Below are 16264 nucleotides of genomic sequence, written 5' to 3'. Positions count from 1 at the left end.
TTGTTTAGATTTCCCATTCTGTTTACCAATTTCCTTGCTCACCACTGATTTTTGTATAGTCGGCCTTTCTTCCTTTCTGGGGAAAGGGATTGATTTTCCCTTTCCTCTGCTAAAACGCTTTGACCTTCCTATGAGATTTTATTGGCAGTTCACTCTTAGTTTTTGTTTATTATGATACCTTTCTCTTACCCGTACTATCAACCATGTATGCAATTTAAGATAGGTCTCTTTCCCTTTCTCTTCATTTTGCAGATTTTTTGCTGTTTTCTGGCTTTCACTGTTGCTATTGAGAAACTTGTTTTGAGTTGGTCATTCCATGGCAAGTGATCTGTATATATTTTCAACCTCTTTGAAGACCTTTCTGGTGCTATGAAATTTCCTATAATAAATCTAAACGTCTTTTTATTCTTTCTCATTTATCCTGCTTAGGATAAACTGGCTGTTTGAAACAGAGAATTGGTGTCTGTCATCAGTTCTAGAAAGTACTTGGGCATCTCACTTTGAATATTGTCCCTTCCCTCAGTTTCTACTTACAGAATGCATATATGAGACTTTCATTCCACTAACATGTTTCTTTATTCCTTTCATGTTTTCCCTTTTTTTCCCCCTCTCTCTTCTCTGCTATAGTGAGGGTATTAGGTTCTAGCCTCCGATTCATTAATTCTCTTTTCCTGTATGTCTCATTTCCTTTATAATATGTCTGCTGAGTTTGTCATTTCCTATCTAAATTATATTTGATTCTTTTAAAAATATGCCTTCTCAACATTTGGTGTTCTCAATCCATTATCCTGTTAGTCATGCATTCATTTTTGAGACAGGGTTTTGCTCTGTTCCCCGGAGTACAGTGGTGAAATTACAGATCACGGCAGCCTGGACTTCCCGAGCCCGAGCTATTCTTCCACCTCAGCCTCCCAGGGAGCTGGGAGTATATGAGCACACCACCACAGCTGGCTAATTATTTAATTTTCATTTTTCTAGAGAGGAGGTCTCCCTATGTTGCTCAGGCTGGTTTCCAGCCTGAGTTCAAGTGATCTTCCTGCCTCAGCCTCCCAAAGTGCTAGGATTACAGGTGTACGTCACTGTGCCCAACCTATCTTTTATTTCTGTAAATGTTTTAAATATTTTTTCCATATTTGGTCATTCACTGAGGGTATATGATTTCAAGTATGTAAGTTCTAACTCCCCTTAGTAAAACTCAAACTCAAGGTTCTTTTTATTGAGAAATTTTCCTAGGGCAAGCAGTGCTTTATATTCATTTACAATTCTATTCTCAGCTCTCTTTTCACTTTTGTCCCCTGGATATTTCCCTTAATTACACAAGCATAGTCATTCACTTAAAAACACACACTCGTCCTCTCCCAGCATATACGTAATCGTTACAGAGGATTTTTTAGGATATACAGTTTTCAATATTGGCTATAGTGAAAATAAGTTGGGTAATTTCCACATTTCCATTCCCCTAATTATCTCTTCAAATTTCTATGATTACCTCTTCGAATTTCTATAATAGGAAGAGTTGTGATTTTTATGAATGTAGAAGCTAGAGCAAAGAGACTAGGCAGAGAACACGGAATCTATTTAACTGTTGTTGGCTGAAGTTTATCTTCTAATAATTTAACAATAAATGTTAATGGGGACCATATTCCTGAAATTGTGTGTTTACATTGTTCATCTCTTGCATTTATATGTGAATGGCAATTTAGCTGGTTGCAGATTTTCAGGGTCAAACTTTATTTCTCTGAAATGTTTACAGATATTATTCTACTGGCATTTAGCATTTAATGTTACTATGGAGGGTGTTTTTTGTTTTTTGTTTTTTAATTTTGTAGGCCACTGATATGTTTGCTTGTACACCAAATAATTCTTGGTTTAGATTTAAAGTCCATTAATTTTATTTGTTTTGAATATTCTAGACAGTGTTTCCCCAGAACACAATGTGATCTTTCCTTCTTTAGGTTTAAGACTCTCTTAATTTTTGCAGCAAATTCTTGTGTTCTATCTGGACTTCTTTCTATTATAATTTTTCAGTGTTTTCTTTGGGGCTACCACATATGTGTATGTTAGACTCCTTTGTCTTCCATGTTTATCATTTTCTCTCTAATGCTTTCTAATGTTTTATTGATTTCCTTTTCCTTTTCCTCATTGTTATTCATGCCCTTAATGTTTTCAGAAGTGCTCATTCTTCTTTGTGATGCTTCCAATACGGCCCCTTTGTTTCTGTGATGACTTTATTTTGCTATTCTATTTCATTCCTAATGGAAGCAAGATCATACTTTATCCTCTGCTTGATACTTCTCTGTGACATATTTTTGGTAGAAAAGATAACTGCTTAATTTTCTTTTTAAATTAGTAGTGATAAATTTGGTCTCAATTTTTATCTGTGACAACACTTTCTCGCAAGTGTTCTTTTTTTAACTTGTCTTTTTCCTATGCTTTTCCACGATTGTATTATAAGTTTTTGTGTAGAATCTGTTCTGGTATCTCTAAAATAACTGTTATTACCAATCTCTGATTGAGTTGAGTTCTACTTGAATCAGCTATTTGTAGAAGGTTTTATTTGATGTGGAGCAGGGCCATGTTCTAAGATAGCAGAAATTCTCTCCAGTTTATAGTAACATTCCTTATGGCACATAGCATTGGTTGTGTACGTTGCTTATTTTAGTCAGCAAAGATTAATGTCATAGGATTAAGTCTCTTCTACTCTACTGTTCTCACAGACTGACCTTGGTTCTTTTTTCAGTGTTTCCTTCCTTGATTCTCCATGGTGCTAAATTGTATCCAGGAATTGTCCCATCCTATGTGCTTTATCCCTGAAATCGACATGGAAGGGATTATTGGCTTATGGTACACTATCAGTCTTGCAGACTTGCTGACTTTAAGGTCTGCAGTCACAGATGTCATCTCTCAGTATCCGACCACACCCTTAATGTACACACTGCAGCCTGCCACCTTTCCTCATCATTACTTTCCAACATAATATATTCTTCCTAGTTTTACCACAGCACTTGCATTTCCTTTTCTGATTTTTCTTTTTATGGAGAGGGGAAAAAAAAAGCAGAAGGAGCAGAAGGGTCTTTGCTATCTCAAAATCAGAAGTCTGTTCCTCACCTTTCTTAACAACCTTTGATATGGAAAAATGTTGGAGGCTTTTCACAAGCCGAAGTAGACTGTAGGCTGTCCCTGAAAATGTCATTTGTAATTAGGTTGTCTGGAATTTGGAATGCATTTTCTTATAGGAACCAAGTTACAAATGGTATTTGGCAACCAAGGCCAGCTTTTCAATAGGCAGTTTAGCTGGATGCATTGTGCTAATAGCATTATTCTGGCTCTATAAAACTACCATTTGTTAAGTTATTTCTATGGAAAAATAAATTCCAAGTTCTAGCTAGTAGAATATGGAATCTTTTAAAATGCAAAACTATGTCACTCTCTTGCTTAAAACCCTTCAATAGTTTCCCATTATTCATAGGCCAAGGATGAAATCCTTAGCATGGCGTCACAGGCCTGAGATCTGGCCCCGGCTGGCCCTTCTAAATTTGAACCATTTTCCAAACTGGCCTTCTTACTGTTCCTGGAATATGTTAGGTTTCTTCCAGCTCTCGGGTGTTTGCATATTTAGTTGCTTTTGCCTAGAAGATCCTTCTCTCACATTTTACCTTTTCATGCTTACCCACCCTTCAGAACTCAGCTCAAATTTCATTTATTTGGGTAGCTTTCACGGGCCAAACAGCCCTGCCATATACAATCTAACAGCACCAGATTTCCCTGTCTTTATGTCCACTATTATATTCTCAATACTGCTCACAGTGTCTGGCATATACTAGATGTTCAGTAAGTGTGTGTGGTTAGATGAATGGATAAATGAATAGTTCAATATTTTGTGTTAAAGACAAAGCTCTTACAATCAAACCTACTTTTCTGAAGTCAAGGAAATGTTTGTCCCCTTCCCCTCCTGATGCCTTGCCTGAAATATCGTGGGTCTGGGTCTCAGATGAATCACGTGTATGTTACATACAATTCCAAGTTTCATCCTCAAGATAACCAATGCTGTAAGCAGTCCTTATGACACTTAAGGGCAAACTCTGAAAAGTTACTAAAAACAGTTCACTATCTGAATCCTCATAGTGTTATAGCTTAAACACCTGAAATATAAATACCAAGACATAAAATCAATTGTATTCTATGCTTGTTTAATCTTAGATATCTCTATTTCAAACATCCCAGGACTGTGGCCATACATCGTCGATTTTTCCGGGATAGTTTCATTTTTAAAATAGGTTAAGCCCTTGCTGCTAGAAAGTGCATCTCACCTGTCAGACTTTGTGTCCTGACTTTTTGTTCATACAACTCACTGTCTATGATCGTGTCACCTATCAGTTTGTCACAAGTATCTTTTCGAACCATTATATGTTTCCTGCCAGAACTAGCTCTTGTGAAAAGTTGGAAAATTTTAAACCCTCAATATGAAACAGAAATGACCTTTTTAAATTTTAAATTAACTTGCTCAAGTTTCACTACATAACCCTGATTCAGCTTCCTCACCTATAAGTTGCCAAGCATGGTGCATAGGACTTTGAAGGTCCTCAATAAAGGCGCAGGGGATATAATTTCTGAGTTCAAAAAGATGTTAGTTTAAAAATCCGCTTGGCCAAAGTAAGAAAAGGTATCTGAGGTTGAAAAGTCCCAGGGAATAGCATAGGGAAGGGCACCATGAGACCACCACCATCTAATGAGCTGGGTTTGACACGTATGAAACAAAGATGACCTTGTTGGATCATTAGATATGGATGGAAGAATGGGAGAAGGAAGAGCCAACAGCTGAGAGTAGGTATCATCAAGTCTGAAAACATTCTCTAGGTGCCCTGCTCAAAGTAAATTTTACTTTATTGTTTTAGAAATGGAGTCTCCCTCTGTTGCCCCAGCTGGAGTACAGTGGCATGATCTCAACTCACTGCAACCTCCACCTCCCAGGTTCAAGCGATTCTCCTGCCTCAGCCTCCCGAGTAGCTGAGACTACAAGCATGTGCCACCATGCCCGGCTAATTTTTTGTATTTGTAGTAGAGATAGGGGTTTGCCATGTTGGCGAGGCTGGTCTCGAACTCCTGACCTTAGGTGATCCGCTGTCCTTAGCCTCCCAAAGTGCTGGGATTACAGCGGTGACCAGCCACTGTGCCTGGCCTCAAAGTTAATTTTAAAATATCAAAAGACCGAACTCTTATTCCTGTGCAAGTTGTTAGGGTTAAAAAAAAAAAAAAAAAAAAAAAAAAGGCACGATGGTTTTGTCCTTTAGGCATAGACCTGACTTTTTATTGAAACGTTACTACCTGAGCCACTGGAAATTGATTTATTTAACTCACCTCCCTCTCCCACTATCTCCCTGCTTTCTTGTCTCTCCGCTTCTTTACTTGAAAGAGCACATCAAGCTTCCCTGTTAGATTGGGCTGTGTTGATCCTGGATGAGTTTATAAGACTGTGGACTTGCTCCTTGCTTCTAGTTATTAATTGATTTCATCTATCTTGAGAAAAGAGAGGGCTTGTACATAGGCCGATGAGGTAGTTTCCACAGATACACTGAGAAATTAGAAGTGGTTCACTGTAGCAAGCCCTGACGAATAACTCTGAAGGAACCCAGCCTTTAAAGATCACCTTCTTGTACAGAATGTGGGGTCCAACCAAGCACTCCTACCAGCCCTCTCTAAGTCACCCAGTGATTCATTGCTCAGTCACTGCATGCCTGCTGCATGCCAGGCACCATGCAATGTGGCTTCTATCCCTAAGGAGTGTGGATCCTGGTGGGACAGACAGACACAGATAACCACGACGTAATGTGTTAAGTGTTGGGGGAGGTATAAACTGCTGTGTGAGCACTGAATCTAAAACAGTTAGCTTAGCCTGAAGACATCGAGGAAGGCTTTGAAGAGGAAGTGGCTTTTGGGATCAGGCTTATGGGAAGAAGAGTTAATCAGATCAATGTGGGAAAGGGAAATTCAACCTGAGTACCACGTTTTCTTGTTCTCTTCTTCATGTTTTTGAACTTGTATGTGCTTCTCTTGTGGACCAAGGCTTCTTTCTGATCCAGTGGTTTGTCCCACCACTGTCACCCCAGACTGTCATGTGAGGAAAAAGGGAAAGGGAATAGAACAGGGAGATTCAGGCATCCAGCTTCGCAGTACTTGTGTATCTAGGAGCCCTACTTCTAACTTGGTGGGGGTGAGATAGTGTCCAAGGATTTGCTTTTTAAACTAGAACCTGGGATAAATTGGATGTCAGCAGTTTCCGGAGAAACATGGCCCAGCATCTTCCCTGTGACACAGTGACCAGCACAATGTTCCATACCTTGAACCCAATACAAAACACAGGAAATGCTTAATAGAGAAGCAAACGACGTCATCCTTGGAACTAAAATGTCCAAGTGTAACTCCTACTGCCACCTGTTGGTGGCATGGAGATGTGACCCACCTGCAGTTTGGAAGCTATCTTTTTTTTTGTAATCCTGGCAAGTCGGCAACTTAAAACCTGAAATTTCCAGAGATGTTAATATATACTGAAGTGCCAGTAGTGGTTTTCTTCAGGGGTACTCTTTTTATTCTGGGCTGTGAAGTTCTGAAACGTTTTGCAATGAGTTACTACTTTGTGATAAGTCTATCTCCTTTTCTATTCAGAAGAACAGATTAAAGATAACAGAAAATTAAAAATTTACCTATGGTGTAGACAAAGGGCAATCTACTTAGTTAAAAGGGGTTATGAACAGGCAAAAGGGCCTCACCAGAAATTGAGAAAGAAAGGAGGTTTCTATAAATTGATTACCTGTTTATTAACTATCATTTTGACTTGGGGATGGCAGATGTGCCTGACTCACTGGTGCTGGCGGGGAGAGGCCTTAATCAAATAGTCAACAGCCATTCTCAGGCACTCATTTAGCAAATTTGTATTGAATGCCTCCTGGCTGCCAGGCCCCCTTGGTTCCAGCCTCCAACAGTTTCATTTTGGGGTATAGCCAACCTTGAGAGCGAGTGGCTGTCAGTGGAATTCAGACTATGGATAAATGCTCATGAATAACGCCACATGCAAGCGAGCAAGTGCAGGAGCAAGGACTCCCAGGGCTCTGGGAAGTACCTGTTCCTTTAAGGAGACAGTCGCTACTTTGGATAGATGTTGGCTGTCCTCCACAGGCTTACAGATGCAGCTTCATAGCACATCAGAGATAGAGGAAACCGTAGACCTCAGCAGGGAGGCCAGCCCTCTCATTTTACTGCAAGGGAAACAGACACAGAAAAGGGAAGGGACTCAGCCAAGCATGTTTTATTTGAGGAGCCGTGCTATTGTCTGCCGGAGCTAGAAGATGAGTGTGTCCTCATGGGAGCCTGGTGGGATAGACAGATGCTTAAACTAACAATGTCACTGTAGTGTAGTAAGTGTTCATAACTTGGGCTGGGGATAGGCAAGGCTATGGGGATGAAAGGAGGCCATACTATGGGACCCTTTGTCTCTCTCATGCTTGGGGATGAAGAACAACAGAGCTTTCTGGATACAGACCCTTGGAAGAAGTGTGTGGCTTAGGGCACAAGGTCAGCTGCCATGAGTCCATGGGTTCAAGTCCCAAGTTCATTAGGTTCATTGAGCCTCAGCTTCCATCTCTGAAGTCTCCACCTCATAGGGCGGTTTGTGAGGCTGATATAAGGAATGCACAAGTGCTCAGCACAAAGTGGGGTGTCAGTGAATGGCATAATTCTAGAAGTCCTCCAGCAATCCATTCATATCCTTCGATAAAAGGGCTATATCCAGCTATGGCCAGTTCCATCTTTTTTTGAGACAAGGCCTCAATCCGTTACCCATGCTGGAGTGCAGTGGCATGATCACAGTTCACTGCAGTCTTGACCTCCTGAGCTCAAGCAATCCTCCTGCCTAAGCCTCCCAAGTAGCTGGGACCACAGGTGTGTACCACCATGCCTTGTTAACTTTTAAAGAAAATGTTTTGGTAAAGATGATGTCTTTCTATGTTGCCCAAGTTAGTCTCAAATTTCTGGCCTCGTGTGGTCCTCCCACCTTGGCAGTTCCATCTTAAATAAAGAAAAAGGCCCTGAGGAAGTACATATGCTTCTTTGTGTCACAACCATATCCTTAGACCTGAAACCATTCCCCCAACATCTCTCCCACGACCCTGGGAGGTGCTTAGGTTTGACCAGCCATGGGCTCCAGGTATAAACCCAATCCTTTCAATATCAACATTTTCTTCCCAAAGCAGACCTACAGCTCATGAGGGAGAGGCCCACAGTCTACACCCCCAATAAAGATGCCGCAGAGCTAGTTATGCAAGTCATTTAGCAGAGCCTCCCAAATCTCCCCTCTTAATGCAGGGAGAGTTATGGGAGCTTCAGCAGCTCCTTTTAATGCAACTGGATTAATTGCCTGCTTGGAAAACAGCTCGATTCTAAATGATCCTAAATGGCCTCTAATACCTGTAATCTTCCCTACGCCATGTTGCCCTGCTGCATTACTAAAACGGGACTGGTTCTGGGAGCTCATTTGCTTAGTAAACAGCGGGCAGCATTGCAGGAGGCCAAAGGTTGAGAAACTGATGAAATCGCTACTGGCCTATTCAACAGCCTAATTTGACGCTAGAAAATCAAGCAGAAGCATTTGGACTGGCCTGCTCCACAAGCTCACTGTTGCTTTGCAGGACTGGGTAATCAAATGCAGGTGTGCCGCCGGGTCTCAACTGCGGTCCTTCCCTGCCCGGCAGTGAGCCATCTCTCTCAAGGATCTTGATCTTCTTTCTGAAGACCACAGACAGAGCTGACAAGGAACCATGAAGTCTTTTAGTCAATCAATTACCTGGAAACCAGGAGTAGGTGGGGGCTAGCACATGATGGGCAGTGTGTTTTGGCTTTGGGTGTGCATTTACCTGGTAAACAGGTGAGCACCACAATTAAGAGAAAAACTCGAGTTGGTAATTTAGCTCTGCCCTTACTAGCTATGTAACTTTGGGCAAGTAACCTCTAGGTGCCTCAGTGTCCTCATCTCTAAAATAGGGATGATTACAATAGTACCTACCTCAAGGGGTGATTGTGAGAATTAAATGCCTTAATAAATACAAGATGCCTCAGGAGGTCTGGCTCACAGTGAATTCTATACATGCATTTGCTGTCATCATCGCAGCTTCACTGCTTCCATGTGGGCAGGCACATGCCCTCCCTCAACCTCAGTCTCTTCTTCTGTAAACTGGGTCAATGGCTGTGCAAGGGAATGGGGGTGAAGGGTGCATAGAGTGTGGCATTGAGGTGTCCAGTGAGCAACCTTCCTCTCCTGCCATTCTCATGCACGCTGCCACTCTGGAATGCTTCTTCTCTGCAGCTGCCCTCTCTCTGTCCAGGTGGACAGTTTCCATAGAGATCCATGTGAACGCTGAAGGAAGACAGTTCACCTGGCCAGGGAGGCAGGTCGGGAGGAGGTGAGCCAGACCCACTTGGAAAACAAAAGATGGGTAGACAGGCATCTGCATTTTCTCCCTGAAGACCAGTGAGGGTGAGTGAGGGAAATAAATCAGACAGGCTGTGTTCACTTGAAATATCCAGGACTTGAGCCTGACATTGCCTTCGTTGGGAGCTTTCACCACACCACTGTCCAACAGTGAGAATGCTTTTGATCCCTGGCAAACAGACACCAGCAGAGAGTGTGTGTGGATTTCCACAAGGACAGCATCTTGCATGACAAAGACATCAAGATACAAAACTAGAGTGCTATGACCACACCCAAACAACACTAGCCAAGTCTTAATCAACATTATCATGAATGACTCTGATGCCAAAAGCCATGTTTGTCCTCACTCTGCAGCTTTTATACCATCTAGACTTGGTATAGATGCCTATTTCTCCACTGACTGGCTGCCACTTGATCACTCTGCTCGATTGCTCCCTCTGTAAAATGGGGCCAACTATCAACCTACAACATAAGGTGACTGGGGGAATAAAAGCAGCATATCAACAATGGTAAGTATTTGTTGAGCTCTCAGAATGCACCCAGTGCTGTGCTAAATGTTTGATGTATGAATTCTATCCCATTGACTCTTCCCACTCACCATGGAAAGTGAGCCCTGCTGTTAATCCCTATTATGCAGATAAGAAACCGAGGGAAAAGAAGGTTAATGCACCTGCCTGAAGTCATATATAGCTAGTAAATAAGGTGCTGTTACTAAAGTCCCTGGCACAAAATAAGTACAACAAAAATATGGAGACACACAGAAAAAATGAGATCTTGTCCTTTGCAGCAAAATGGATAGAGCTGGAGGCCATTATCCTAAGTGAACTAACACAGGGATAGAAAACCGAATAATAATGTATGTTATCAACTATAAGTAGAGCTAAATTATGAGTCCATAGGGACACAAAGAAAGGAACAACAGACACCGGGGAGTACTTGAGGGTAGAGGGAGGGAGGAGGGTGAGGATCAAAAGACTATCTTATAGGGTCCTACGCTTATTACCTGGGTGGTAAAATAATCTGTACATCAACCCTGTAACATGCAGTTTACCTATATAACAAACCTGTCCATGTACCCCAGAGCCTATAAAATAAAAGTTACAATACATACGATGTAAGTTGATAGAGCCACTTAAGAGAACAATTTGGCAAGACCTATATCTAAAGCATTACTTCTAGACAGCTAGCTGTCCAAGAACATTTCTGCAATGGCCAAATAGAGCTATTGTGGGGGCCACCATCAGTGCTAACTTTTGGGGAATAAAAGGGCCTCATGGCCTCAGGGAGGCACCAGATTAGTTAAGAGTGAATGGTTGATGGGGCCAAGTAGTTAATGCCTGAGAATGGCCCTGCAGTGATAGGGCCCTGTATAAAGAGGTTGAGTGCACTTACCTGGGGTCCCCGTGGCAGGGCAAAGTTTGAAGCGGGTTTGGCTCAGGAAGGGTTTAGAGCTGCAGATCCATAGCCTATTCCATGGCCATTGGGAGTGGCCAGATCAAGGGCAACACAAAGATTGTAGGTACTGCCAGAAGTCACTTCCTCACCCTGAGTTCAGTGACCTCCTCTGTAAACCGCATCTACAGATAACTACCCTGCCTATTAATAGGAGGCTTATGAGGACTCAGTAAGATTGGCCAGTCTGGTTATTCCTCACCATCCCTCAGGGAAGGAAGAATAATCTCCTGTACTAGGTTTAAAGCAGAAACGAATGCTCCACCAAGCAGAAGCCTCAGAGCTCTGCCAGGGACAGAAACTTGAGTGTCCCTGCCCCTGGCAGAACTCTGTTTTAACCATTTCATAAGCAACAGCTTTCCATGTGCCAGGAAGATTTTCTTTTTTCACTTCAAAAGAACAGCTAACATTTCTTGAAAGCTGCCTATGTACAGGGGTACATTATCTCCTTTAATTCTTACAGTAACACCATGAGAGAAATTTCATTCTGATTTTATAGAAGCCATAACTGATATTCCCAAGAAATTAAATGCTTTACCCGTTGGCAGATGGCTGACAATTTGGAAACTCTACATTTGCACCTAAGACTGTCTGCCACCAATATTCTTATTCATGATTTTTATTCTACCTTCAGTCCCTAATACTTCTTTACTCTACCGTAGCACATTCGTCAGGAGATACCTGCATTCCTGTGTGTGAACATGTTATCATTATTCACCTCATGGGCTATGGGAATGTCACGACTGTTCGAGGCCGCTGATTACACATCTCTAAAATGAAGGTAGTAACAGTTTACTCACTGAGTTGTCTCAAGATTAAATAAGGACATACATAAAGTGTCTATCACAACACTTGAGAAGATGTTCAACTTCTGTATTAATAAGATGAGATGCCATTTTGGCTCATTAGATTGGCGGAAATGAAAACTCTTTTTGTAATATTAAGTGTAGAAAAAGATAGAGGAAATAGACACTCATATCACTGGCAGAAGTCAGAGATGTAAGTTGGTAGACTCACTTAGGAGATCAGTTTGGCAAGAGCTATATCTAAAGCATTTCTAGACAGATAGCTATCAAGAGCATTTTTTTTGCAATTGCTAAACATTATAACCAACCTAAACCTCTATTGATGAACTAATGACTGAATAACTATGGTATATCCCTTGTGCGAAAGATAATATCATGTAATAAAAAGAATTGGGTAAATACATAGCAACTAAGTTGAAAATTTCTCTAAGAAATAGAGACAAGTGGAAAAAAACCTAAGTTTTAGAATATTACCAAATGTCACTTAGGTCAAAGAAAAAACTCAAAAATGACAATAGGTTTTACAGATACATATATATGTGTTGGAAGTGCATTGGATGAAGTCTGCAAATACATACATTACACTGTTAAGACCACTGTGCTGGAGTGGCGGGGAACAACCACCAGTCTAAATGCACATAGTATTGCCTGATGTTATAATTTACAAAGTGAATATCTTTATATATGATTTGTACACTCATAAAGGTAAAATAATAATAATAAATGCAGTTATAATCTATTAGGTGTTGACTCTGAATCTTCATTTTTTTCAAATAAAATTATTCATTTAGTAAACAAACTTATTGTGTGTCTACTCTGAGTTACTTTCATATGACATCTTTTAACAGAATTTTTTCACTGAAACGGAAATCATGTTTTCATTTTGCTGATGGATGAAAGTGAGGTTTGGCTTCAGTGGCTTGCTCAGTTAGTGAGGCCCAGAGCCAGGATCGAAAACCAGCTGTTTGTCTCCAAGTTCAGTTATCTTTCAATTAATCCAGCAAGTCTTTACTGAGCACTGTGTATGTCCCAAGCTCCACACTAGGTATTGAGGATGCAACAGGAGACAGGATAGACATGCTCCCTGTCTTCATGGCATCACGGTCCAGCAAGAAAAGCAGACAGAGCAGTGTGCAATACTTAGATTTCACGTCTGAAACAAAGTATGGACGCACAACTAAACAACTAGTTTGGGTCTGATTCATCACCATAAGGTACACCACCAATGTGTCCTGCTCCTCCAAATATGTTGATTCTCTAATAGATCTCTGAACCAACAGTAATAATGAAGATAGTTATTGAGTATTAACTATGTGTCACAGATATCATTCCAACATTTAAATATAATAGATGACACATTTAATTCTCATAATATCCCTATGAAGTAAGTTCTATTACAATCTTTATCTTACAGATGTGGAAAGTTGAGGCATAGAGATTACAAAAAAGAAAACAAAAAACAAAACAAATTCACATCTGCTTAAGGCTAGGCAGCTAGAAAATGCTAGAGCCAGGATTTAACGCAGTACTGTCTAGCTTGCAATACTCTCCATTGCCTTCCCAACAAAAGGTTCCAAGCTGCTCAGCAGGACACACCTCTCAAGGTTCCTTCTCTAAGTCTTCTCTGAAATGCAAACACACTAACAGAGTAGCAGATGTCATCCTTGTACAAGAATCAGTAGTAGTTAAAGAGAGAGAGAACAGGTGGGGTCTTTGGGCTAAATCTCAAGTCCCTTGTTGGCAGATTTTAACAGGTCCTAGAAAGAGGGACCTTATTTTTCAGTAAACACAAGTGTGTAAGAGCATCTTGACCTCAGCCCCCTAATCAGAGGAGCATCTTGCTAATTTCACTAATGTGATTAACAGAATTAATTGGCTGCTCGGAAATATTACACATCAAGTCACATGGGGATTAATCTGTACCATGATTGGGAACATCATTGCTCAGTACAGAGACGGTGAGACAATTGACCTCCAAAGGGAATCCTGATGCTCTCATACATTCCCCTCATGAATGGTGAGTACGTTGTGCATTAGACAAAGGCACAGAGATCTTTCTAACCACTCACAGAGGCTGCTTCACTAATAGTAATCTGCCGCTTCCAGTCCAGCCAGAACTTCTTCCTGCCCACTCCCCACATTGGACACATTCATACTCCCACCCATTTCTCCATGTTGTTTGTGCACTGTAATGTATCCTCCTGCATCTTTGTTGCATTTTGGTAAACTCCTACTCATTTTCCAACAACAGGTTCAAATGTCACCAATCCATGCAACTATCACTAATTCTCTCCTTCAGGTATTTCACACTGATTTATGTACAAACTCCTATTTCACTAGCACTATTGGACCACCATGTGCATGCCTACCAGTCTCTTCCATTGGCAATGGCACCTAAGAGTCAGGGATCATGTTGTTCTTACTACTGGATCTTCAGAGCCTAAGTACAGATCTTGGTATTCAGTAAGACTCAGTAGTTGCTGAGTAGTTGACTCTATCTCCAGACTAGGCATGGGGCTGAGTACATACCAACCGTGGTTCCTAGGCTTCAGGGTATAGACTTAGGAAATACGCAGACCAGGGAATTAGGTGAAAATAACCCTGACTCTGTTGCTCCTACCATGTGTTTCTGATCTTGCTGAATTACAAAAGTAGAGGATCACCATCACTTTCTTGATCTCTCATTGCTTAAATAAATGATCAATTTATCGATTTCCTTAATTGTGATCTAATCTACCCTCTCCCTACTAGACTTGTCTTAGTCTAGGTTTCAACATTTCTCATCAGATAGATATCTGGAGAAAGCATCAAACATGAAAGACAGAGATAAAAACAAACAAGCAGAACAAAGCAATTTGGAGGGACTTGTTGACAACTAAAAAATAGCCCCTACACATTTAACAAAAAAAAAGCCTATAACTAACACCCCCAGAGAGATAAGAGACCATATTGCAAAACTGTGAACAAAATATTAGAAACCAAGGAACATTCAGAAAACAATAAAAAGCTCTTGGAAATTAAAAATATGACAGTATATATTAGAAGCCAATAAAAGGGTGAGTGGATGAAGCTGAGGAAATCTCTCGAAAGGCAGAGCAAAACATCCGAAGATCTGGACAATAACAAAAGTGTGGGTATTGTAGAACCAATCCAGCAGTTCCAACATCCAAATACTAAAGTTTCAGAAAAAGAAAGCAGAGAAAATGAAGGGAGAGAATAACCAACAAAAGAGGTCAAGAAAATTCCCTAGATGTGAAGAATGAGTACTGCCAGGATGAAACAGCCCACCATGTGCTCAACCAAATAAATGGATAAAAATTAATCCACATTAAGGTAGATAACGGAGGAGCAGACACTGATCATATCATACAAGTTTGGTCAGGGAATTGGGAGAAATTCATACTTGGGAATCAGAATAGCTTTAGTTTTCTCAAAAGCCACACTGGATGCCGGGATGTAATGGAACAGCACCTTCAAAGTAGTAAAGGAACGTTATTTCCAGTCAAATTCTTCCTTGAGTGTGAGAGTCGATGACAGAAGGTTTTCACACGTTGACCTGCTGTGAACACTTTCTTAGGAAGCTACCAAAGCAAGTGCACCTATAAGGCAAGGCAGGAAAAAAAAAAAAAAAAAAAAAAAGAAGTGGGGATGGAGTCACTGGTGACAGAAGCAGGAACACAGCAGGAGTAAAACATAATACCCTCCTTGCAGGTAGAGTGAAGGTGGAGGAAGACTCCACAGGATGGCACAGAGAGAGCACAACACCAGCACAGAGCAAGCCAGCAGCTCTGGGAGAGCTTTCTGTAGAAGGATGAAATTGAAAAAATAACTGAAGCATCTGAATATCTTGAGTAGAGCTTTAGATAATTGGCAAAGTGTTGGGGTTGCATTAGTAATAAAAACATAAAAATGAAGCAAACAAACCATAAACAAGTCAAATATTAGCTTCAGGGAAAACATAATAGTTGTGCAGGAAGGGAAAATAACCATAATTTACTGCATGGTTCAGTTTTGAATAGCATTTACATAGTCAAAATAGTGTAAACATTGGATGTTGATCTAGCCAAAATTAGGATATAACTTTATTGGGAGGATGGGGAAGTAGGTGGAAGGGATGCCTGTGTGAGTGATGGCTGGGGAGTACAGGGAAAGCAAAACCATTAATAGATAATGGTAAAGTGGAAAAGTCACAAGTACCAATAAAGGTAGCTAATTCAGAAATACGTGTTTTGCATAATTATAACCAAGTGAAAAGTGTTTGCAACTGGGTGAGAGGAGCTGGAGTCTACACCTATTCCTATCATATGCCAAAGAACACTTTGATGATTTAAACTATGTGCACATAGAACTTGGATAGATTTTTAAAAATATAAAAAAATTATACAATGCAATGTCAGCACTCCATAGGTTAATTTCAATTTAATGTGATGAAAATAAAAACACCAACAAGATAATTCTAAATTTTATGTGAAAAATGAACAACCAACAATATTAGACAACTCTGAAAAGGATGAGCATTACATGG

The 16264-nt window shown here is 40.7% G+C and overlaps 1 protein-coding gene and 1 long non-coding RNA gene across 17 annotated transcripts in view; one reads left to right on the top strand and one right to left on the bottom strand.

The window, feature by feature from the left end:
* The window catches only part of LOC140709055 (uncharacterized), a 76940-nt gene extending 64428 nt beyond the window's left edge, over positions 1-12512 (top strand). The window contains exons 3-4 of one of the 2 annotated variants that reach the window (XR_012089386.1): positions 9836-9990; positions 11596-12512. This is a non-coding gene — a long non-coding RNA (uncharacterized lncRNA). Of the gene's footprint in view, positions 1-9835 lie in introns of both variants that reach the window. The other variant, XR_012089384.1, reaches the window with a different exon arrangement.
* PTPRT (protein tyrosine phosphatase receptor type T) overlaps positions 1-16264 on the bottom strand; it is a 1114373-nt gene that overhangs the window by 452395 nt on the left and 645714 nt on the right. The window lies entirely within an intron of this gene.

This window comes from Chlorocebus sabaeus, chromosome 2 (genome assembly GCF_047675955.1).
Source record: "Chlorocebus sabaeus isolate Y175 chromosome 2, mChlSab1.0.hap1, whole genome shotgun sequence".
NCBI classification, from domain to species: Eukaryota; Metazoa; Chordata; class Mammalia; order Primates; family Cercopithecidae; genus Chlorocebus; species Chlorocebus sabaeus.
Note: the sequence above shows the minus strand (reverse complement) of the source record. Positions and strands in the feature narration are given on the sequence as shown.